Raw genomic sequence first — 25,389 nt, 5'->3', positions numbered from 1 at the left:
AACGTATTGTGTCTGGAGTATAATCTTCAGGTATCTGTAAAGATTGGGGGATGCAGAAATGATCTTGAGGTGGGAATTGGTATGGTCTCTGTGGGAAGAGTGGGTAAATGGTATTTGTGTGGAGTATATAAAATAGGTGGGGTTTAACATTTAACATTTAACAGCAATGGACTATGCTAAATGTGCTGATAATGTCATCTTTAAAATGGCAAAACTTGGAGCTGTTTTAGCATAGTTCCCTCCTCAGATAGGATGTCTGGCCCTCCCAGGAGAACAGAAAAGGTCAAATGTGGAGGAGCTGGAGTAGGACTGTAAAGGCAGGAAAGTCTGCTTTCTGTGCAGCTCTCCATTGCCTACAAGGAAGTGAGAACCTCAGCTGTCACCGCTCTGCTGCTATTAGCAATTGGCAAAATGCAATGGCCAGCTGATTGCTTCTTCTCTTTCTACACCTGATTTGAGCAAAAAAGTGCAGCCTAAACTAACCTATCCATTTATGCCCAGTCTGGGCAAACTACATCAAAATATAGCATGACTAGAGAATCCTGTGGGTCAGTATGATGCTCCATGGAGAGATTTCTTTCATAAGCCTGCTTGAAAACAAAAGAAGGAAATCCATCCAGAGCTCCACCAATCCTACTCAAAGATCACAAAGCCTTCAAAAACCCCTAAGGCTGAAAAAATGTTATGATGCTTGCCAAGTCAGGCACTAAGAAGTTAGTAAATATTAAAATGGAGTCTTCTTTAATACAGCTCTTTCATGCATGTGACTTGGGATTTAACTTTCAACTGAATAAACACCAACTGAGAATGCAAAATGTTATTATTATCGTTATCTCATTATAGTAATATTTTGCTCAAGAACTTTTTCTCATTCAGTGCGTGGGATATCCTGTGCTGTAGGACAAACAGGGAAAATGTAACAGGGGATCTTGGCTGGAGGCCCCTTGATTCACTTCAAGCAGAAATTGTCTGAGTGTTTTGAAGCCATCTGATATTACAGGAATACTCACTCCAGAAAAGCCGGGAAAAAATTAAGTATGCCTTCTTCAGAGCAAGGTTTGAATCCATTTCAATGAATGCTTGATATTTTATGATATTTTATAATAGTTCTGTAATAATGCCGTGTAGTGATTTTATATGGTGTGCCTAAACAGAGCCACCTTGTGTCATTTTAGATATCCTAGATATTGCAACATGTCAGGCTGGTAGATATGTCCTAGGATGGACAGAACATCTGAACCCTTCTACAACATCTGGCCAAAAGTGATGTCCCAGGCCATCTAAACGACACTTAATATCTGTGTGTGTGCACTCCATTGCTACTGGCAGTTACCAGTTTTCTGCTTCTGGATAGGAATATGCAAATGGCAGACATTTCTATGAACAGTTTAATTTTTGTTCCAAAGAGAGCAGTTAAGTATGCAAAGAGTCTTCATGAGGAGGGGACTGACTTTATCAGTCCGAATAAACCTGGGGTCTTAAGCCAAGCCCTGAAGTGTGGGCTCCTAGTACTCACTGCAGCCAAGGTGGTGCGATGCCTTGCTCATCCTTTGCTTCATATCACAGTAATCCATGCTCTGGTTTCAAGAGGAATCTGTTTGGTACCTTGCAGACACACACACACACATACACCCCCTCTACCCATCAAACAGTCCCAGAGACTAGTGACCAATTAGTCGCTGTGGCAGACTTTGCCTTGGTCTTGGTTTTGGTGATCCATATTAGAATTTTCTGTTCTTCTAGACTCTCTTTTAGAAAACAGAAATATATCTTAAAATGGACACAAAAAAATACATTTTTTTTAATGTTTACTAGGATGTGATAGCAGGAATATTTGACTCTAACATTGTGAGCTTACCAAACCTAGATTTTAACTAACTTTAAAATCTAAACAAAAGTATTTCTGACTTTCTTGGATCATCGTACTGGATTTGTGAAGTTGTTTTACAGAGATAACACCTTCCAGTCACAATTTTACAGCTTCAGCCTACCCAAAGTATCAGAGAATAGAACATAAGGCCTGGACAGTTCTCCTCATTTTTTCTAATAACAGCAGAGAGGAAACAACTGCATTTTTCCATACTGATACCTGTGTTTTCACACGGCTTCCTGCACTAAATTTCTGTTTTCTCAAAAATACATTGAAGAGTTAATGTGGTTGGAATAAAAATACCTGTAAATGAGCTGTATAGTATTGCTGATGTTTTTAGTGGCTTGGTTTTGCTTTGAGTTGGGTTTTAGATCAATTTCCCTAGCGCCGTCCAATGTTGGGAAGATCGTATCCTCTGAGCCCTGGAAAGCATTGATTTATTTTGCATGTTCAATTAGTTCCGTAAATTAAGCACAACTGTCTTCAGGTATGTAATCTGGCGCTGCCCCTTTTAGAACTGAAGAACCTGTAAAAAGCTACTAAAATTAGGACTTCCATTTGCAAAGAGTAAGCCTTATTCAAAGTGGTAGCAGCAAGTGGAAAAATTCCCATTGATTTGGCAGGCTTTGGAGCAGGCTTGTTGCAGAGGTTCGTGTATTTATCTTTTAACAAAAATGAAACCAGTGATGTTCATTTTTAACCCCATGGAAGTATTTTTACTATTTTTGTTTGTCTATTGGCTTTAAATGAAACTGTGGCTTGACTCTGTCTCGTTAAGTGGCTCGACAACATCAGTGTGAAACGATTATGCAGTGACAGAGGCAGCATCAGAGGTATAAAAAACATACTGCGCATTTGAAACATTGCCCAAACATTAAACTCCAACATTTGCTGTCCTCTTTGACAAAAACTTGTGGGGTTTTGTTAGTGCAAAAATGTGCAGCTATTTGCAGGCCAAGCCGACGGGTTTCCTCCTTGCGAGGGTAAAGGTGGTCGGGCCGAGCAGAAGCGATTAGCCGCGGGGCGGCAGCGCCGCGAGAGCCTGCGCGCGGCGGCAGGCTTATTCCCCGAGCTGATTGCCCTGCGCTCCGCTGCTGCCGGTAATGTAAATTGTGTCTCGTCCCTCAGTAATCGGGATCAGCGCTGCCTTGTCTGGCCACCGGCTGCTGATGCCCCCTGCATGCTGCGATAATGGTTTTGGTGGGCAATCAGGGAAGATGCCTTCTTGACTCATCTCTCATAATAGATTGTCCTCCTCCGGCAAAATTGAATAACCCCCGACATGGCCTGGAGGCAAGCAGTACGAATTCAATAAGTCTGCAGGGTCAGTGTCCTGTCATTTTTGGCAGGCAAGTAATTATTCTGCACTAACATTCAGTAATGGGAGTAGGAAACTGCTGGAGACACCTTCTTCCATACCCAGAATAGCCTCCTTAATAGGATATTCCTCTAATAAGAAGTAATTCTGCCTTATTCCAATGCCCCTTGCCTTCGTGTTCACTTTTCATGCACATTTCAAGTGCATATTCTGCAGAGGCTTTTTACCAGCAGCATCTGTGGGAAAGTTTAACAACTTCGCTGTCTGTTGTTTAATATTTTCCACTTTTATGGGTTACAGTTGTGCTGTCTATTTGCTTTTACTGATTTGTGAAAGATTTATTATAAACCAAATACAGCTGTTCTCTCCTTTCATAAACTGAAACTATTTTGGCAAAACCTATTTTCCACTATGAAAATAAATTTTAAACTGCTTCCCTCACCCAGCTTTCCAAGCATGAGCATCCAGTTGTTATTTAGTGGTGCAGAATAGGTGCCAGGATGGTTGTAGGCTCACTTAGGGGAAAGAAAATGCCTATGCTTCAAAAATAAACAGCAGAAATGGTTTTTCTCGCTCCACCCCCCTCTTCCAAGGGATTTAATATTATCATCTGCAGATCTCAAGAGTTAAGAATTATAATGTAAAAAATTCGTCTGCAGATTCAAACTATTTTTGCATTCTGATATTGTATTTGAACTGATGAATTGTACATATTTTATTTAGATCCTTAACCTTTACCTGAAATCAATATTATTGTCAACCTTTTAATATACTTAAATAGTTTTCCATGGAGCTTAAAATAGCCCTCTGCGTACTTTGAAAGGGCACATGTTTCACTGGGTCAGTTTCCACTGTCAAAATTTGGACCACTGCAGTGTTCCCTGTCATTTCGTGAAGGGAATATTAAGTTATAAATTCTTCAAGCAAGAATATTTTGCTGCAGGTTAAAATATCCTTTCCCCTTGCCGAAACTAGGAAAGTTGTAATTCGGCGTTGTTCAAAAGAAATAAGGAAGAGATGGACAAAGATCCTTCAGTAGTAGCAGTAGTAATACTACTGCTTTGGTCTCAGTTGTTTGGTATTTTTCTGCTGCTGTTGTTTTTCCAGAATTAAATGCTCCTGCTGCATGGAAGCTATTGCTTTATTCTTTGCAAGAAAGCCTGATCTCTTCTCTCTTGAGAACAGCACACTCAGAGCAATGAAGCTCCTGGTATAACAGCAGAATAAGCACTTTGTATGACTGATTGATGGTTGATTATTGTAGGAGTGTCTCCTTTATCCACTCATCACTGTGCTTTTTTGGACAACCAAGGTGCATCCCCAACATTAAAAGAAAGTTGTTTAGATCTGTACTGGTCTTTTCTAATAGCTGGAACAAACCTTTGACTGAGGTTGCTCATGTTGAGCTGCCAGTGTCAGTTTAGAGTGCAAGTATAAGAAAACTCTTTGCTAATGGTGACTTTTTTTTTTTTTTTTTTTTATGAAATATAGTTCATTTTTGGTGCTGCTTACTGTCTTGCACCAATAATGATTGTTTTTCCTTCCTTCCATGCTTTTAAAATGCCATTTGTAATACAGCTTCAATATGATTTAATTTAACTGTTGGAAGGTTCTCCTCGTTATTGCGTTGACAGCCCAGTATAAGATCCATCTCCACTGGTTCTCCTGCAAGCTTGGCTTTGTAACACACGTTGCTCAGCCCTTGGCTCTCAGTGGCTCTTTTTTTTCATTAGTGCAAAGTTACCTTTTCTAGTGCTCCTGCCAAAGCTCCCAAGATTCATGGTGCTTACACTGAACACTTACAAACTGCACATTTGAACCAGGAAAAGGTTTTTTTTGTGTGTGTGTGTGTCACTTCATTGCAAAAGAGGAATGAATTTCTATAGAGATCTGAACTGCTGGGAAACATAACGAAATGGGGATGTAATTCCTGCAAATAAAAGCATGGAATTGCTCTGGACTACTGTGAGGGCTCTTTTAGGTGCAGCTCCGTGTGTGTATCTTGGACCCTACTGTAGTATGTATGCATGAGCCATCGATTTTTAGGCAGAGCAACTCATTCATTTCAACTTCTGCTCAAAAACTATTGGCACGGGAAGACCTCGAAAGATGTACACTTTCCTCAGCGCGAAGGTCCTCTAAGCTAGACTGTTCTCCTTTGCGACCAGAAAAGCTGACTGAGTTTTACCTAAAGCTCTTAAGTTTTACCTAAAGATGGTGTAAATGAAGGTGATCACCACAGCTGGTGATTTCAATAGAATTGTGTCAATTTGACCCTCCTGTACTGAAGCATTTATGTATTTATACCTAATATACACACACTCTTGTACAGTTATATCAGTCTCTGCTGCCTGCAATTATGTCTTTTGTTTTAAAGGAAGTTTTCAAGTAAGAGAAGGGTGAGGGAGGTGTGACGTTTGTAAAATATACGGCTACTGAATATGGCACTTCTTTGGGCATTGAACTTACTGTTCCTGCTCTCTTACATTTTTGTTCGGAGCTTTCTAGAGCCAATTGAATTCATATGTCTATGTACTACATTTTACTCCAGGCTTTTGAAGGTATTTAGTTCTAAATCAATTTAAATACGACAGATTAAAATTAGGACCTGATCCTGTAAATCCTTAATTGCTGGACTTGTCTTTACATGCCTAAATTTTCCCATTGATAAATGAATGCCTGTGCAGTGCTTTGAAATATCAGAATGATCATTATCGATGTGAAGTGACTACTCATGTGCAGAAAGGTTGCAAGGTCAGAGTCTTACATTTTTTAAAAAAGAAACTTAAGTTTTAGCACAACGCACTGGTTTTTTTTGCATATGCGTTACACAAGCTGTGCTGAGTAAAAAACTAACTTTGCACAGCCAGTGTGTTTTTAGCTTTAAGTCACTGCATAAATGTTACTGACAGTAGCAAAACACTTTTTTATTTGAATAGAGAGTAAAGAAAGTAGGCTTGTAAAAACTATACTTCACCATTTGTTGGCACAAACTTCCAAGCCTTCTTGTTCCTCTCTCCCAGCTGCCTTTCCTTACTTCTACTTCTATTTAGCCCCAAATTCCTGCTGTTTCTTAAAGTGTGTTTGTACATCAAATGTTAACGTCCATTGAATTGTTTGGGTTTGCTTTTGTTTGTCATGTTAATGCTACTGTGAAACATTCCAGTTTTAAACCTAAAGCAATATGTTATTCCTGAAATCTGTTAGTAAGCCTGATTTTTTAAAAACTTCTATCTTCTTCTAGCTTTTTTAAAAATAGCCAAGCATGCATCAACAAAAGAACAAACCCCGCAAAAACTTAAAAATGCGCCATTCAGAAATGGTTACAACTTCCACAGCAATTTGCCATGTGAAGTCTGCTCTGAGAGACGGCTACAAGAGAGACGATAAGCTCCGAGATAAGCACCGCAGATAAAGGTACAAGTAAAGCTGAAGGAGCCTGGTGTTACCTTTTCATCTTTTTGCAGGCCGGTCATTTCTCTAAGACACAGATTCTCATCTGTGTCTTGCCTGCTTGTGTGGGTGCAGAGAACAGGGGCAGAGAGCCCTGCAGCCTCTGCGTCACTGAACTTCCTTGCTCTAGGGGAGGTTGGTCAGGAGTGTAATATTGCTTTCTGGCATAGGTTTTTCTCGCAGATGTATTTGAATAGTTGCACAGACTTATTTCCCATTGATGTCAGAGATGAGGAGGCAAAAGGCAATAAAAATGAAGTAGTTCTGCACTGAGACAACATCCACTGTAGAGAAATAATCGTGCAAAGACTTGTTGCCCTTAAGCTCTGCAAGTGGAATTCCTATAAAATTGAGTAAACATAAGTATTGCAAGCTATAGCATGCATTACAGTTAACTACCCAAGTGGTATTAGTAGGTGGGGTAAGTAAGCAGTACTATGTGTGATTGCAGGCCAAAGTCATCGCTAGGGGACAACAATTTCCTGGCTTTGTGTTATTATTTCTGTCTGACATGCTGTGTGTCATATGCACGTCTCCCTCTCATTTCCTATTGACTGTTTCTTTTCCTTTTTGATTTTGGCTTTTGCTTGTGGATTTTTTTTTTTTTTTACTGACTTGGATTTTTTTTTTTAAGGTACAAAATATCATCTTAAGACATGATTTTTATGTTCCTTAATTTTGTCTTTTTTTCCTCCCGTATTGCTAGTGCTTTTTTATGTCATGTTCCAGAAAACTGTAATGAAATGTGTTTAGTATTAAATACCTAAAGCTTTCTTAGATTCTTTTATCATTATTGTTATTGTTTTTGAATTTTACTACCAGCATGCATCAGAGACCAGTGATGGGCCTGGAACTTATTCTAGTGGGTGCTTTACCAATGATGACAGAAGACAAGTCTCTGCAATCAAGCATTTCCAGCAGCCAAGTATAAGAAAAGACAAGACAGGTGGATGCGGACAGAGGAGGGAGCACTAGGAAAAAGTGATCAGCATGCTGTGCAGTAGTAGAGCACATCCCCAGGCTCACCGCTGTCAAGGAGAGTTTCAAAGATGAGCTGGAAGGAGATTAAGGAATAATTTCACAGATATTCCTGGGTAACTTTACGGGCAGTTTACTAGAAAGTATGAAAATATGTATTTCTACATCTATCTGCAATATGATAGAGGCTGGAGCTGGGAGCAGACTAGAGGCACAAGGCAGAAGTCAGTTGTTTGATAATGAGTGGAAATGGTTTGTGAGGAGCTCTGAAAGTGAAGACAAACAGCTTATGTCTGACACTACAGAGAAAGCAAATGCACAAAGCAAGCAACCACTGGCAAAGCAATGACCTAGGAAAATGATCTTTGCAGCAAGGGTCATTTGGGTGAATGTTGGTCAACATTGCCTTCGCTTTGAATGTAAAGAAGCAATATCTAGGAAAAGATACGCTGTTCAAAGTTGGGAGGTAGGAGATGACTGAAATAATAGAAGGAATAGGAAAAGGGGCTCTTTATTTTAGCCATATTGAGATGATAGCATATCATATTGAGAGAATGTCAGAACAACGAAGCAAAGTTTCAGTTTGGATGGCTGCTCTGGAGCAGAAAGGTCAGCAACCTTTGTGTCAGCAACCCAGAGAGATGGCATGCAGTTTTTAATGTGTGGATAGGACTGGCCAGTGATAAGGTGTAAAATGAAGAGGAAAGGGGAATCAAGAATAGCCCCTACTCACGCTCTCCACAGAGAGCTGGGAAAAGGGACGAGAAAGCAAAGGACAACAAAAGGAAAGGTTAAAGTCCTTAAAAAAAAAAAAAAAAAAAAGTGCAGAGAGTGCAGAGGAGCTCCAAAAATTAGACAAAAGACTAGCTCAGAATCAACTATGTCAAAAGCTGAGTAGATGAAGATGCCTTTCTGATTCCAAGATTTGGCTAGGAAATGCTGGCAACTGTAGTATAGGAGTTCTACAAGAATTGTAGGAAATCACTTTCCTGACCCTATTTATGACCCTTTAAGGATATGCATGCATTGAAAAGCAGTCAAGTAATGTGAATAAGCAATACCAAATTCCTTGCTTCTACAGGTCGCTGAAGCTCGTACTGCAGGGACCTGTGCTATCCAGGTTAAATCAAACTGAGTTGTGTCTATGCTGCTCTCAACTTCTGCGACTGTGATATCCTATGGCTACGAATTGGGATTGTCAAAGCAGTCAGGTAGAGGTTTGTGGTTATAATCTACTCTAAGCCATGACAACTGATCCTGAGAAGGGTAGACAGAACACTCTCAACCCCATTTCATCCTGGTGTTGAAACTGGGAAAATAATGCCAAAGCAAAATAATTAAATGCTACAACGGGTTATTATTTTCACTGTAACTGTCATTCTCCCCACATCTTTCTCTTTCCCTTTCCTTCCTGTATGCCATCTATTGTCTCCCTCATGAACTCCTCTTCTCTCCAGTTGATTTTATCAGCCTGTTTTCACCCTATCTCTCTGTATCTTCAGGTCTGATCTTGAACTGAGTCTAGGACTTTTACATCGCGTAAGGATGAAAACGAAACACTCAGAAAGTATTTTCAGAACTTATTTAGGCTCCTATCATTTGGCCATCGGGTGGGCACCTGGAGGTTTCCACTGGTGATGAATGGTGAAGAAGGGTATAAAAAGTGATGGCAGAGTAGCAAAAAGACAGCCTCAACTCTCTACTCCTCTGCAGTGCATTTACCATTGCCTCCTATCGGAGATGAAGTAGGAGGTAATCAAGTAGGAGCTGTGTATTCAGACAGGGAAAGATGTTCTCACCTTTCGCAGAGCTTATTTCAATTGAAATGAGTGCAGGGTAGTGCCTCAGTCATTTGATCAATCAAAACAGGTCCACCAAGCGAGTGTTATTCCCAAACCAAACATGTTTCTGTGTGCGCAGGGAGAAAGAAAAAAAAAAAAAAAAGAAAAAAACACTTTCTGTGAAATTTATTCTTTGAAAAAGTTAGCCAGCAACGTTTTGGAGTAAGAATAGAGTATGCATTAAGAATATCACGAATCTCATGGATGCTCTTTTTTTTTAAAAACCACATTCAGTGGCACGTAAGAACTTTCCATTGATAGATTTGCCCACTAATTTCTTAGTAAATACTTCAATGTGTGTTTTTTTTAGACACTGTGAATCCTTTTTTTTTCTTTAAAAACAAAAACGTAGCAACACCAACAGACAAATAAAAGGACAAAAACTATCATTACAGCCACATGTCTAAGATATGAGACCCCATGTAACTACATAGTAATTACAGGCTTATCTTGTGGAAAAAGGGGATGGTTACTATATACAACATTGTGATTAAAGCATCTGTTGCTAGTCTGTTAAATTATTTTTTTAATGTAACTATGGTGTACATGATCTATATGATTTTTACTTCTCTCAGATTCTCAGAAAGGCTAAAATGGATATAATGTCTTTTGAGTCTTAGCCTGGAATGCAGATTCAGCAACATTGAAGCTGGAAGAGAAATAAATGGTATTTAATACAGATATTGGAAATGCCTAATTTGGAACGTACGTGATGAGAGTGAGTACTCAGAGACACTTACTGGGCTAAGTCCTTCCTTCCCGGGTGTAAAGCAGTTTAGTGTGAACTCTTGGCTTCACATTTCTGATTCTTAAAGACTTAATTGAGTTATGTCAGGTTATTCTCTTTCAAGTTCTGCCCTAAGATGAGGATCAGTTGCTCTATAACAGTATGAAATTATTTGAGTTCTTAAAAACTGAAAATGTGAAGCCAGTATAACATAAACGGAGGTTAATTTTCATATGTAGAGGAGAATTATAGTACTTTCTGAACTAGTGGCATCCCTAGTCCGTTCTGTTGCACTTTATAAACAGTATTGTGTCTCTCATGAAAAGATGAGGATGTAAAATGTAATATTCAGCTTGTTAAGAAAGGCCAAGTTTTTCTCTGAAGTTACAAATAGTTACAAATCCACTGGTTTCATAATCTACACCCAAATTAATTTTATAGTGGTGACCCTCTACCCTCCTTGCTGAATGGGTTGTTCATGGGTCCAGCATAGAAACACTCAAACCGTCGCTCCTCCAAAGGCAAAAAGGAGAGTTGTCTGTTCTCTCGTGCAGTTCCAAGTCTGACGCTCCTTTGCAGTTTTTTCACAGGGTATCAGTTATTGCTTCCAGCATGTGGCTACGAAGCAGGAGGCAGAGCCTCTAGTTCGGCTGCTCTGCCTTCCCCCTGTCTCCGATCTCTTGCAAGAAATTACATTTGCTCTCCTAGTTCATATGTCTCGTTCTGGTGGCATAGATCTCTGTTCTCCTACTTTACATGCTAGTGTGGTTTTTACTAGCTTGTTTGGCTTGTTTGTATGACAGCTTATTCACTGGTTTGATATTTTGCTGTATGCTTTATTTATGCAGTTGCCTGCTGGGATCTGGAAAGGATTTCCCACAATGGTAGATTGGCTGGTCAGACTGGATTTTTCAGATTCCTCATAGCAGTGGTACTAAATGATAGTGATTAAGTATAACCTTATGTCAGATATCAATAACAGTAGCCAAGGCTGGTTCAATAATATGTCTAGGGGACCCTTCCTAAAATAAATAAAACATATGGCTCAAACCCATACCTAAAGCTCCCAGGCTTTAGGGACTTAAATTTTAAGCCCTGTAGTCACCTTTACAGGTATTTCTTCCCCACTCTCACTCTTGGGAATATGAAACCATAGGCACACAGCGTAACACAGATATTTATATTAAAAATGAAATGAAGCATACCTGGAATAATGTGGTGGAGGCACGGCCAGCCTCTGACTCACAATTATTGTGTGCCCAACTTGCTGAGACCTACTCAGCGCTTCTCATATCCACAGAACATTTGTACTCTTCCAAGCCAGCCTCCTCCCCACTGTGAATTTTAGCAGGCTCTGGAAAGCCTGACTAGGCTGTGAAGTCTCTCCTGCAGCCCACTGGACCCCGTGGCAATTTGAGGAGTCCCCCCGACTCTTTCCAGCCCAGAGTACCCAATGCAGCTTTCTGCAGTGACCTCGCTGCCTGCCACTGCATTAGCTGCTCTTGCTGGTGCATCTCTTGGTGGTGATGCTGCTCCGCTATAACCCTCATTAGCAACGTTGTTCTCATGCACAAACAGTCCGGTCTCATCCGTATCAATTCTGTGCGGAGGCCTTATCCTTACCTGGACTGCTGACTTATGTCACCTGCCGCTTCTTGCCATTGCAAGGTGGCCAGCTTTGTGGGGCGTATGTCTCTTGCAAAAATTACACTCTCCTGACTTCAGCTACTGTACCATATTGTGCTTCCTCAGTGTTTATCAAAAAGCAGGAAGTGTGCAAATGTACGTATGATCTGTTCTATTTGCAAGACAAGTGCTCCAAATGTAGCAACTGCCAGAATTAAGGCTTTCTTGTACTTCACCAGAAAGATACTATCTTTACATATGTGATCACTCGCTACTTTTTACTACAGGATTCTTAGTGCATAGGTTTGAATTTCAGAGTGATTGATTATCTAAAAAGTATTTATAGTGAACCATGTTCATTTGACTGTATCTGGAGGACCTGAAATTATTTAGCATTTCTACTGTTCTCTTATAAATCAAGGTAATTAAATAGAGTTTTTTGAACGTCGATTGGACTTTGTATTGAGAATCCATTGATTTCTGTTGCTGTAAATTTTACAAGAAAGGACAACCAACAGAACAGCCACTTAAAACATACTCTGAGTAAATAATAGCATCATAATAAGCCAATGCTTGCAAATGAATAATTACAACAGTAATACAGACAGTATTTATCACTGCAAACAGAACCTTATTCTTTTCTTTCATCCTTCACAGACACAATGGCTGCGTAATAGAAAGGCTACAAAACATTGCCACCACGTGTTTCCTCCTAAAATGGTGATGTTGTATGTGCAGTTTCTGAACGTTTTCCTAAGTTGATTATTTTGCTGCTATGTGAGCATATTGACAGAAGCTAATATGCTGGCATGTATTTCATGTGTATCATAGTCACTTAATTTATTTTAAAATAAACCAATTGTTGTGGTTTGTATAAAGCCTATGAAATATTTAGGAAATATATGACCATATAAAACATTTATTAATACAGCATTGTTACTAAATGCCAGCTAACAACTTTTAAAGCAGGTGAAGAAAAGATTTTTATCACGTGGCAAAATCTTGTGACTTGAAACACTTCGGCTCACTTACGGTTTTAATTCTGAGTTAACTAATTTGCAGTGAGCCTCCAGACCTTTGCTGAAGAGAGGATGCACAAACTTATTTATGTGTGCGGGCAACATCACCATCATAAATTGCTTGAGCCACTGAAAAACAATAAACTGAACATGCTTGAAGAGGAACTAGTGCCTCTCATTGGTATTACCTCTTTCAAGATGACAGGAGACCTCAAGAGGCCTGAGAATTCTTCATTGTATGAGTTTGTGACTAATAGGTGGTTTGATGGGACAAGAGCCGACTGCCTAGGGAAATTGAAGCATCTTTAAGCTCAATACCCTTTGTGTCTCGTTCTTCTGTAGGTTATTGTTGTGAGGCCTGCGGGGACCTCTTTTACAGTTTGCATCCACAGACAATATGCGATCAGCAAAATCTTTTTAGTTTTACCGTTGTTATTGATCTGCTGCTGTTCCATGCTGTGGCTAATTTGCTTGTTAGCAATAATTTTAAAAGGTAATTACAGTTTTATAGTCTGCCCAACTCTCATATATTTATTTTCTGCCTAATTAAAAGTTACAATCCTAGCGTGGAAAAAACTAACTTTTCAGCAAAGGAAGGACAGTTTGTTTCATGATTTTTCATTTCACTCTTAATCTGAAGATTACTCTGAGGATAGGTGGAGATAACTGCAAAGACATTCACAAGCATAAACCTGAGCCATACAGTGGTGGAAATAATGTAGTGATGTTATTTCCATAATAAATAATGATACAAAGAAACTCTTGTGCGTGCTAAACAGAGTAATAGCTTATGAGAGACTTCTTACCAGCATAGACCACAGGCTGAGGAACGCATCAGTAGAGTGTTTCAGTGTGCCATATTTATTTTTTTCCTGGCATCGTTAGGCAGGAGATAAAAAGAGGAAGAAATAATGATGGCCAAAGTATATATATTTTAATCTGTATTAAGCTTACCTGAATCTTACGTGAACATATCTAAATCACCAGTCTTAAAATTGGGCTAGGATTCTCACTGACCTTGTCTTTCTAATTGAGTTAAAGAACTCTTTGATTTCAGTATGACTAAAAATAAAGAGAAGTGAAACGTATTTTGGGAAGGAGCTGAGGTGGAAAGGTCAAGGTTTCATTGTGGACCCGGATGTACAGATCTAATCCTTCTCTTAGCCCCAGTCAACACCACTGTAAGTGAGCATTTGGGCTGGAGAGCCAAAAGCCTCTTCCCCTCCTTAGAAGCAAGGGCAAGATTTAAATGCTTTACTCTCACCAGCCCAGTTCAGCTTGGGAAGGAAGGTTTTGTCCTTTAATTATGGTAACTGTCTTTCATGAAATTCTAATTGCGGTTCCAGTGTCTACCCCCAGCAGCAGCAGGAGCTGGAATCCTCCAGTTTTCCAATTTTAAAAGTTAAGTAGTTTTGTTATTTTTATAAGTCAGTTTGAATTGTGCCTGGGACTTAGGGGCATTTGTAGGTCATGTTTCACCAATCCCTGAAACTGCTGAGCAGCTTCCCAATCCATGCCATGCCAGGCTTTGAAAGGTGTTACTGCAGCTGCGTGAAGTTATCCGCACGCTATCGAGCAACTTGGTGCATGTGCACCAATGGTTGGATATAACAGTACCTGTCTTTCTTGTTTTGCTGCATTCACTGCAAGATCTACAAACTTCCTGCTTTGCTCCTCAAAACACTGATCCCACCAAGCATCTCGGACCACATGCACTGAACATATTTGAAAGCACCAGGCTTCAGCTGGAAGGCTCTGGATTTGGTTGTCTGCTTCTGGCAACCTACGTGTTTGTCTTCATCATTCCTGTTAAAAGCTCACTGAATTGCTTTGTTTCCCCTAGATGCAATTCTGCACAGATTTACCATGGACTGGTAAATTTTACTTGCCGAGGAGCCTGTCACAAAACGTTGTGCTAGATAGAATTGCAGATTGGTAAAGACGAAAATGGAAACAAATGATGATCAGAGTGACCTGCCTGAGCACTGTTTTACATGGCATTTGTAGTAATCACCAGGAGATAACAGAGGAAATTGCCCTAGTCTAGTGAAACGCTAGCCAGACTTGAATTACCCACAGAAATGTCAGATTATTGTAACATATATTTGCAGCTCTCTTAACATGCCTGTCAGATTGGGGATTCCTGTAAGAGAAATTAAAAGCCTTCGAAAGTGGTGTGCCTGCTCCCACCACTTGATGAAGTAACGCTGAGTGCCTGTTGGATACTCTCTTGCAGAAAGTTAGCAATGCGACTGGGAGTTGGATACCACCGCTGCGACTTCCTGGAATTTCAGAGAAGCTGCAAGATACAGGTGAGGTAAATATTATTTCTTGGAATTAGGAATAACTGGGAGCCCCTCTGAGAACAGCAGGAGCTAAATTAGTCAGAATTAATCCGCGAGGGCTAGCTAATAACCTTACAATGTGCTGAGCGTAAGGGTCAGGGCACTGTTGCTTTGCCCCCGCAGCAACTAGGCAGGGAGATGGGGCTTCAGGGAATTTGTGGAGGTTGTTTTTCTCCAACCCTCCTAATGGTGGTGGGTCAGTGAGACCTCGCATGGCTGTGCCGGTTGAGCTATTGTTCGCTCCCAAATCCATGTCTTTTGTTTATGTTTGCTTCCTGAGAAATTGCCCTTCATAGCAGATTTCTTTAACAGCAAATTGCAGATATGTAAACACTGAAATAGATACTAGGAAAGAAAAAGCTCAAAAAGGAGGGTACATGCACGCAGAGAGCAGTTTGACTTGCTGGAGTTTTGTCAGTCACCTTGGCAGTCTTGGCTTTATAATATGTGGTTTTTTGCAACCTCAATAGTGAAAAAGTTTAAAACCAGGTATTGACAACAAGCAGCCGAACAAGCACAGCTAGCCGTTTTTAGTTACCTGCTGTAGCTGTGTTGCTCTTTCTTAGGCTTTATCAGTCAGGTGGGGCTTGTTTGCCTGTAGCCAGACCTTTTGGGAAGTAACTGTCAGGCAGAAGAGGGCTCTAGATGTCCTTTCTCCAATTTTTCACTAAAATAAGGTGGAAAGAATAGTGCAGATCTTTCAGTGCTATTTCTCCTCTTTTAGGTGACACCGTAGAGCGTTGTCTTCCTTCTACATTCCTCTTAAGGTATTCCCAGTTTCTTGATATTTGATTCTTTACTAGATCTTAATGTAGGATCCATTGGAGTCCTAACTCACTGGAAACCAAAACTATTCCGCCCTACTTTAGATTTAAATAACTAGTACTCAGGAAAAATAATTAATTTCCTGAGTGCCACTTATTTAGATTTAGATACTGCGTTAAAGTGAAATCTTGAGGATCCTCTGAATTGGGTCCTGTGCAATTTGTGAAAATTCTGAATTTCAGAAATATTCCAAGTCTGCCCCACTTTCCATTTTGACAGTCATTTGTCAAATTCACTGACAGTTGAACAGCTTTGATTATTTCAGTGAGCTGCTTTTGCTGCAGCAGTGCAGGGAACGGTTTCTGAATCCTCTGTGGGGTTACTTTTTTGCTGCTGTGTTTTGGCATTGTCTCAATGAATAAGTGCTAATAGAGCAATTAAAATACATGCAATAGGATGTTTTCATGGATTGTAGTCATGTATTTCCCGTGATCCTAAATTTCTAAACAGTGCATAAGGATTTAGCCATTCAGCTCTCATTAAAGTCAATGAGTCAAAGGATGCATAACATTTTGGCAGTCTTATCCCAAATAGCTCCAGGATAAATTTTATGCATAGAAGCTGCTCAGGTGTTTCTGAGACTAGGATAATCTTCATCTTAAAAAAAAAATAAAAATCATTCTTTGCTTCATATCTGATTTAATGAGACACAACATAGGTTGATTTAATTGCGTATCTGACACATAATTGACTCTTCAACATAACAAGGCACAGTTTCCTGTAATAGATTTTAGAACGACCTTGATTGCCTTTCGGCCTGAATCACATCCCAAAGGACCTCTGGGTTCTGGTGGGTAGGGTGAAGACTTTTGGGTGAAGCCCCTGTAGAGGACATGGCTCTACTAAGAAAAGGTCTGTGGAGGGTAGAAACCAAGGGAGGATGGGGGAGATCCGTAAGAAGCTGCCAGGAGTATAATCCAGCATCTGTAAATGTTCAAAGCCTAATCCTACCCCGGTGAAATCAATAGGATTTTGTCTGGATGAATAGTAGCTGGTCCAAAGATATTATTATGCTGAGTAAGGGAATATTGCTAGGAAACAAAGTTAAAAGGATTGCTTGCATCAGTACATTAACACTGACGTTTTCAAATAAAACAGCTATTAAAAGTTCCAATAAAGCTAATAGTGTCTGATTTTTGTCAATTCTGATCATGATAATCAAAAATCTTATTGAAAGATTTTGGAAAAAAGAAAGTTCATCGTATCTGAAATGATCTCACACCTATGTGTAGTGTTTGCATGTACTTCATAGCGCATAAACCACAATCTTCCATGCTTATGTAACCACACAATCTGTTTAAATTTGGGCTGATGCTACATTCCAAATCCTTCAATGAACTTTAGTAAACCACTTGTCAAACCTTACTGCATCCGTGATGTTCAGAGGTAGATCAGAGCAATTGCAAATTCTGAGGAAGCTGGATTTGATATTCTGGTTTTGTGAAACCTTGTGGAGATGAACCAAAGCCACAAATGTCATCCCACATCTAATTCCCCCAAAGTTCAAAGAGATGCAGATCCACTGGCTAGAACCCGTCTGCTCGAAATCCAGGCTGCTCTTTTATTCATATCACACTCCATAAATGTAAGTCAGTGTGGCAATTTCAATGTACTTAAATTAGCTATAATTGGTTCCTAAAGCTGCCTGCCACTGAAAACAAGCATATTAAATTCAGACTTACAAAATTCCTTATGTCCAATCCCTCTTTAGGTCTGTCCCCACCTCCTCCCCACCGGAGAAGCTGTGCTGATGTTGGTTTCCTTTCCAGCATAGCTAATAAAGAGAAACCATTTTTAAAAGTCCAGGTCATTAAGCTGTCAGGAAATCTATAAGAGGCATCTTTTCTTGTAGATCAGATTTGAGAAGAATTAGAACTGAAACCTTCATAATGACTTTTTAAGTCTCTGAGTAGTTTAAACAAAAAAAAAAGAGAGAGAGTCTTTTCAGGCACCAGCATGAAAACTCCTAACATTTTTTGCATCACTGTGTAGAATACTGTAACTATCAAAATAATTCAAGTAGTGGAGGATATTAAAATTACCAGAAAACCTTATCTGAACAAACGGTCTAACATGTTTTATAAAAGATGTATTAATCTCATCTCACAAGAGCTGTCACTGTTACAACTAACCCTGGAGCTGTAAAATGAGCTGTAAAATGGATTTGATTCTAGAATATTACAAGTTCTGTCATTATGGGAAAGATTAACGATATAGCCTGATGAAAGTCTGCTGCTCTTAGTGATGCAAGTATGCCTAAGACAAGAAATGCTTTTGTAATTATAGCTGTCTTAGTAGAAATAAAAGGGCAAAAAGGGAGCACATTGGAATAATTATGAGTAATAGAGAAGCAAATGCTTTGAGCAAGGTAGTAGTGAGATAATTTTATGAGGATGGGTTATAGAAAGGGTTAAGTTCAAAATAAGGTAGCAGCTTTAATGATGGAATAAAGTTATAATGCATTTCTATCCAGCTGAGTGGTAAGCTAGAGCATTGCATGATCTGTGAAATTTCTCTTCAGAGCTCTTAGGAAGATTATTGTACGCGATTCTGTATATGCTCTATTGCCGCCCAAGACTTTGGGACACGAACGTGAAAGTATTTGTGCTTCTGGACAACGGGTTGTGCATCACATTCTGGGCCTTTGGGAGAGATGTTATTTCCTACCTAGTTTCCGTACAGGCTGTAGTGTAGTTGTGCATACATTACCTATATGAGACTTCCTGATATTTGTGTTGGTTTTGTTTACGTCGAGTACTTCAGCATTTGTCATTTATCTTTGTATGTCTAATGTGGATAATTTTTAACCAGCCAGCTAAGTGAGTACCTCGTTATTCATTTATTTACAGTGGTGTAAATCAGGAATGCAGCTCTGGAAAATGGTTTAGGCAGTCGTCAAATGGGGGTCTAATTAAATGGGCGCTGGATTCCCAAACAACCTGCACCCCTGAAACAGATGGGAACTTTGCCTTTGACTTCAGCACCAGCAAGGACATCAGCTTCAACAGTTGCTGGTGGATGTTGCAATACATCCTAGGGACTTTGGTTGGGGCCTGGAAACTGCCCCCATTAAACAGTAATCTCTGTAACACAGTTTGGGTTCCCCAAACCTGAAATTCGGCTTTCATTTATGCACCTGTACAGCCCATTGGCTTCCCCAGCTGTAGGAGGGATTTGTCTGGAAGCAGACATGTCCCTTGAATGAGACAGAGCCACAGGGCACCAGAACTTGTGAATGGACTCATGCCACCCACGCAGGGGTCGAACCGTCAGGGCCTAAATTAGCAGTCAACCTGGGCTCCCTCTCCAGTCAGTGGAAAGGTGGGCAACTCTGCGGGGTAAGTTAACCAACCTGAATTTTTGGTTAACAGTTACCTCTCTTACCATTCAACACTGAACCTGGTTAAGGTAACCAAACTCCTAATCAACATCATCAAGTCAAATACCTAAGGTCAGATGGAAGCAACCCAGGCAAACTGAAAATCACTTCTGTAAGAAAGTGTGAATGGATATTAGCTCTCAGCATCTCCCCATATTCCATTCTCTAGTTTGGCCTGTGACAAAAAAGCAAAAAACTCACAAGAGCTGTCAACTGATATTCAGTTTTCCCATTATTAGGAAATTAAGCTGATTATTAAACAGAAATCAGCTTAAAATTAAGAAAGTAATTAATTATTGATTTTTTTTCCCCTTGGATATGGGGAAAGTATCTTCCCTGGTACCCTTCAGAAGAGTCATGAAAAAACCACTCTGCAACGAGGATATAACATGTCAGGTTATTTTCAAGTGCCAGCCTCCGTTCAGCCTCTCATGGGAAGGCCCAGTGACAGGGAGGATGGATCAAAATGAAATGTGTTTGGGACGACAGTAGGAGACTGGATTAGGCAGGGAGTGGAAAAAGCTGGGGAAACAGTAACTGCGCAAGATTGAGAATGGGGATCAAGAGGCAGAAGCAGGGGATTTGAGATCTGAGTTTTATACGTACTTGTACTGGGGAAAAGAAAAAACCTGCAAACCAATGAAAAGCATTTAAAATTATTTTCCTGTATTATTTGAAATTGCAAGTCAAAATTCACCATCTGAGTTGTTACTGCTATTTCTTCTCTAATTTTATTTCTTCAGCTCCAATTAGGGAGACTCATTACAAACCAGTTATGAAGGAGGAACAGAGAACTAGGTACCTCTAGAACTCGACTATTAAAAAATCAGTGCTACAACTTAATAAAGCTTGTGGATGTTTTACCAAAGTTTCGGTTTCTCATTTGCTTTAAATTAGAAAGACAGGGAGGAGTAGGATTAAATACCAAATGCTGTTATCTCCTCTTAACATATAAATCGCATTCATATGCCTTTTCCTCTAATTGGATTTTTGCTTCTTTATTTAGATGTCTTGATAAAATGAAACAGGTCCTTAAAAAACAGCATTTTCTTAAGAAATACAGCATTGTTTTCCTCTTGCTGGCTTTTTTCCCTTTGCTGTCTGTGTTCGTCTGGGGTTATGTCGCTGTGGTTGGTGTGATGATGGGGTTCATTCATCTTCGTACACTCGGGTACGTACACACGAGTTACGAGTGAGGAAACCTCAAGTGTGTGGTGGGATGGAAAAATGTAATAGCCAAAAATCTTCCATGATCAGGTCCAATGATGCAATTTTGGTTTTGCTTTTGAAGGTGGTGAGATGATCATGTATTTGAGAACATAAACACATTCTCGCTCTAGCACGCACAGATCATAACAGCGAATCCTAGAGGAGGGTTCCTCGCCCGAGGACATGTTCCCAGGTCATCGCTCTGCAAAAGAGTAATTCTTACTTGAGCAACTGGTGTTGCATCAAAACACAGCGGTGCTATTGCATGCCATGATAGTTTGATAAAACCACTACTAGTTGAAATTACGCCTCTGTTCTCTTTTGAAGAGCTTCAATCCAATCATCAACTGAACTTTACTAAAACTAACTTTCTGTTGCCTGCAGCCTGCTACTTCATGTCCTTACCACTGTCTGAAGTGTCTGAGAACCTTCTAACCAGATCTTTCCTCTCTCACTCATATTCTTGGAAAGAACATCACTATCCCATCACTGTCCCTCTTCCTCAGGATAATAAGGACGTTCACAAGAATGGGACGCTTTCACATAAACTTCTCTACTAAAGGGACCTTTAGTACTTTTACTTTGTTATATCTACTTCTAAATTCAGAAGAGAGTTTTATGTTACAAAGTTTTTCTTTTTCCTTTTAGTTTTTCTGTGACGATGTGTGGTAAATGGACTTTTTTTTTTTTTTTTTTTCCTTTTTGGAATATTCGGGAAGCCACTGGTCACATTGCAAAAGAAAAATGAGGTTAGAACAGTTGTTAAGGGATTTATGGAAAAAAGTAGTATACTACATTGTCTGAATGTAATCTTAATATAGAAAGTGGAACTAACTATGGAATAAGTGTGAACACATATATTCACGTGTGCACACTGAGTATGTTAGGGAGGGGATGAAAGTTGGACTGACTTTTTTTCCCTGCTAGTCTGCCTTCCCAATCTCACATGTGCATGTGAATTTTCTTGAACATAAGACAGGTCTAGGCCCCATCAGTTTCTCTGGATTTTGCCGCTTGTTTACGTGAGTCTGGGATTTCAGCTGGGAGAGTCTATTTAAACAGCAGGTCAGTTAATACAGAAAGTCTGGGTTACTTTAAAATTAGTCCTTCTTAGAGAGCCACACTTGATTTTCAGTCTTCTGCAGACCAGCCAAACTCACGGGTGGATTTGGCTGGAGAGGCGTGGGGAATGTCAGAGGTGGAAGAGCGTGCAGGCACTCCGAGGAGAGGTGAGGACACGCACGCGCCTCTGAACCGGGAGACAAAAGGTGATTTTTTTCCCACGCATGTTATTCCATCAGAGAGGAGTAGAGGGAGAGAATATTGGGGTGAAGCTGTATCTTGAATCAGTGACTACTGAGAACAGTTTAATAACATCCCTGCGGTCGCTTGTTTCTGTAGCCCATCCAGGCCGGCGTCTGGCAGCGGGGCTGTGATCTCTCAGAGCTTGCAGTCATCACGTCGGAGTTCAGCGTCGCGGTCTGTATCGATGTTAGCAGGGATCACACAGCTTAAGAGCTGAGGCAGCGATGGAGAAGTGAAGGAGTGTCGTGTTGCTGAGTGCATCGCTTGCCAGTTCTTGACAGTAAGTTTTTTTTTTTTTTTTTTTTTTTTTGTAATTGTCAGCTGTGACAGCGCTGCTGCCGAAGGCTCATCCGGGCGCTAGAATTAGGGCACTAGATTCGGTCATAGTTGTTGATCTGCTAGGTCCAAGAGCAGAATGGAAATGTGAAATCTTAATAACAAAAAATACCAGAGTTAATGAGAAACCTAGGAATTATCCATATACAATATGCAAAATAATCCAGAATTATGGTGAAATAGCTCTTTCTGCAATTTCTGGTTCATAATTCTAAGTGTAAGTAACTTTTGTTAGTATGGGCAAGAAGCCTATGGTTTTGCTTCTTGGCTGGGGAGAGGGAGCAGAGAATATTTCTCTTTGGGACCAGAAATGCATTATGTGACCTAACATGAGATGTGTGTGAAGACAGGATGATTAAATACAGTGAAATTCTTATACTGTAGGTCTTAATCTGACTACTAACTACTACTAGGTTTTTGGGTCACGTGGGAAGCTCTGACAGATATTAGTATGTACTAAGGGTTTTTCAGAGGTAGGGAGAACACTGGTGCTGCTGTGGTAATTTGCACACAGTATAGGGTGTAATGGACTTTGGTTATGTATACACCTAATTCCCTCTCTGTGATGGACTGTGATCTGATCTACATTCATAATCCTTTTGTAATGCAGTGTGTGGTTGCTGAAGGTTAATTGATAGCAATTGACTATTAAGGTATTTTGCTATTGAAAACAGGTGGCCCTTATTTGGAATGGACGCTGTACAGAAGACTATGAAAACGGCTAAGTAAAGATAAGGTTTATATTTGGAGATAGATGATTTAAAGTGTATGCAGAGGTGCAACCTGTTTACTAAGGAGGAGTGTGTCATCTTCAGAAGCCTGGATGTCCTGGGTTTTCTGGCAGGCTTTTCAAGGTTGTTTAAAGGACAATGTTACCTGAGAAAGAATTGTCATTGGTGACCACAGAAATGCAGAAAAGTAATAGGGACCATATTAAAAATTGACATTAAAGAAATGAAACTAACCCAAGCCATGTATAAACCACACTGATTAAATGTTCTGTTTCTTTCTACGCCTGCTACCCTGTCAGGATGATGTCTATGTGAACTGTAGGACTGTCAGAAGAAAAAGAGTGTATCTCCATGCGTCTGATGAAGAAACTTGAGTCAGACTCTTGGATTGCTGTAGACCAAGCTGGTGCTGCTGTTTAAAACAGCCCTATCTAAAATACAGCCCACACATAACCTTATCTTATTGCCCTCGGCACCAGCATCTTAACTTGCTACTTAATGTTTTAAGCTATGAGGTTTATTTTAGAACCAGGTGGACAATTAGTCTGAGTGTTTAATTATTGTAATGAAGCGATTTGTATGTGCTAGCCAAATTACTTTAAACCCTAAGTGCTTTTATTCTTTGGATCAATGTTTGGTGTTGAATAATTATTTGGATATACTTCTAGGTATCATGCTCTTAAACCCTTCAGATTTTTGTTTTCATGGTACCTTATATCTTTGACTGTACGTAATATACACTTTCCAGACATTAATTTTATCTAGACAGCAATTCCTTACATATTTGAAACATTTGACACAAACTTAAGTGTTATGTTTATGTGCATGAGTGATTAATTTATATTTTCTGACTATAAGGAACTTCTGATTCTTAAATATAAATAATAGTAATTTAATTAATTCAAAATCTTCATCCTAAATAATATAAAGTCAGGGGAACATGTCTCTATACAAGGCAAAAGATATAAATTAGGGAAGGGAGACAAATAAAATACCTTTTTTGCATTTGTGAGCTTTTTGTAACTCCTTCAGAGGACCTTACAGGATTGCTTCATGAAAATATTCTCTGTAAATCATTTTGATCTTGAACGTGCATGTGGTTTTGCATTAACACACAAGGTCTAACTTTATCAGGAAAGCAATCAGCCTCTTTTCAGCTGTGGCTCATAGGTAGACATTTGCATTGGAAACGATTTGGGGTGTACACGTTGGAAAACGATAGCTAAATTCACTAGGGTTCAACACATGTGCAAAGGCACACCACCCTGGGCTGAGACACTCCAGAGCCCACTGTGGGAGATGGTAGTTTAATGTGGAAAAGCACAATATTGCTGGTGCTCATCTCGTCGTGCTGCTGGCCAAAGATTGCTAGGGACTGCAGTGCCTGTGCTAGTATCAGCATCGTCTTACTCTACCCGGAGCAGAGATGCAGGAAAAAAAATTATTGAATTAAACCCCCAACACAAAAGCAATCACATCATAAATAAAGATCCCTCAAATATATTATGCATGGACTAATTAAACTGTGACCTGGAATTATCATGCAGAGGACTTGAGTATATCACATGCTGTACACTATTCACCAGTGGTATATAAGGGCAAATATTATTAGAGTAGCACCATGTTAATCTTATTAATTCATGCCTTGTTTAACTAAGGAAGGGCCTCCACTCCAGAAGCAGCTGTAGTTCCATCAAAATGCATGTGAATAACCAGTGAAGTGTTGTGTGGTCACTGGGATATTAAAACTTTGACAGTTCGGCTTTACGTTTCTGTTATCATCATTGACATCTGAGCAAGTGATAGTTAAGGTTTTGTTAATGGGACAATTGAAACAACCTCTGCCTCGGGGAACCAGCCTGCATAGAGGATTTAGAGTTCTCTGCAGGGAGCGGTACGACCCTCTTGTGCGCTAGGCACCGTTGCTGTAATGCTACCGCGCGGAGGGGTTTTCGGCTCGGATCTGGCTGGGAACGGTGACCAGGATCCACCCCGTTAACTTAGACCCCGCGGCCTCTGTGCAGCCCTGCAAGCACAGAGCTTCGAGCTGTCTGCACAGCCAGGGTCTACTCAATAAGCGGATATAATTTTTCTCCCAACAGGTCCCAACAGCGCTGGAAATAGGCAAAAATGAATGAATATATGTTTGTCTGCTTGGCTCTGCCTTGCTCTCTGCAGATGCACCCACCAGAAATGCTCTTCGGGGGAAGCTGCACCATGCTACGGCTCCGGGTGCTCCGATAAGTGCAGCAGCACTGACAGTTAGATAATTTGCTTTTGGATAGTTTGGTCGTGTCTCATTCCTTCTAGGATACCTAACATTTTTTTGAATTGCTTCCATCATTTTTGTTCTCCACATTTTGGGTTGCAAGAAATATATGTAAGAAAAGGCACAAAATTAATTTTCAGAGACTTTTCACAGCAGAA

This window comes from Rhea pennata, chromosome 4 (genome assembly GCF_028389875.1).
Source record: "Rhea pennata isolate bPtePen1 chromosome 4, bPtePen1.pri, whole genome shotgun sequence".
Classification (NCBI taxonomy): Eukaryota; Metazoa; Chordata; class Aves; order Rheiformes; family Rheidae; genus Rhea; species Rhea pennata.
This window is presented reverse-complemented; position numbering follows the sequence as displayed.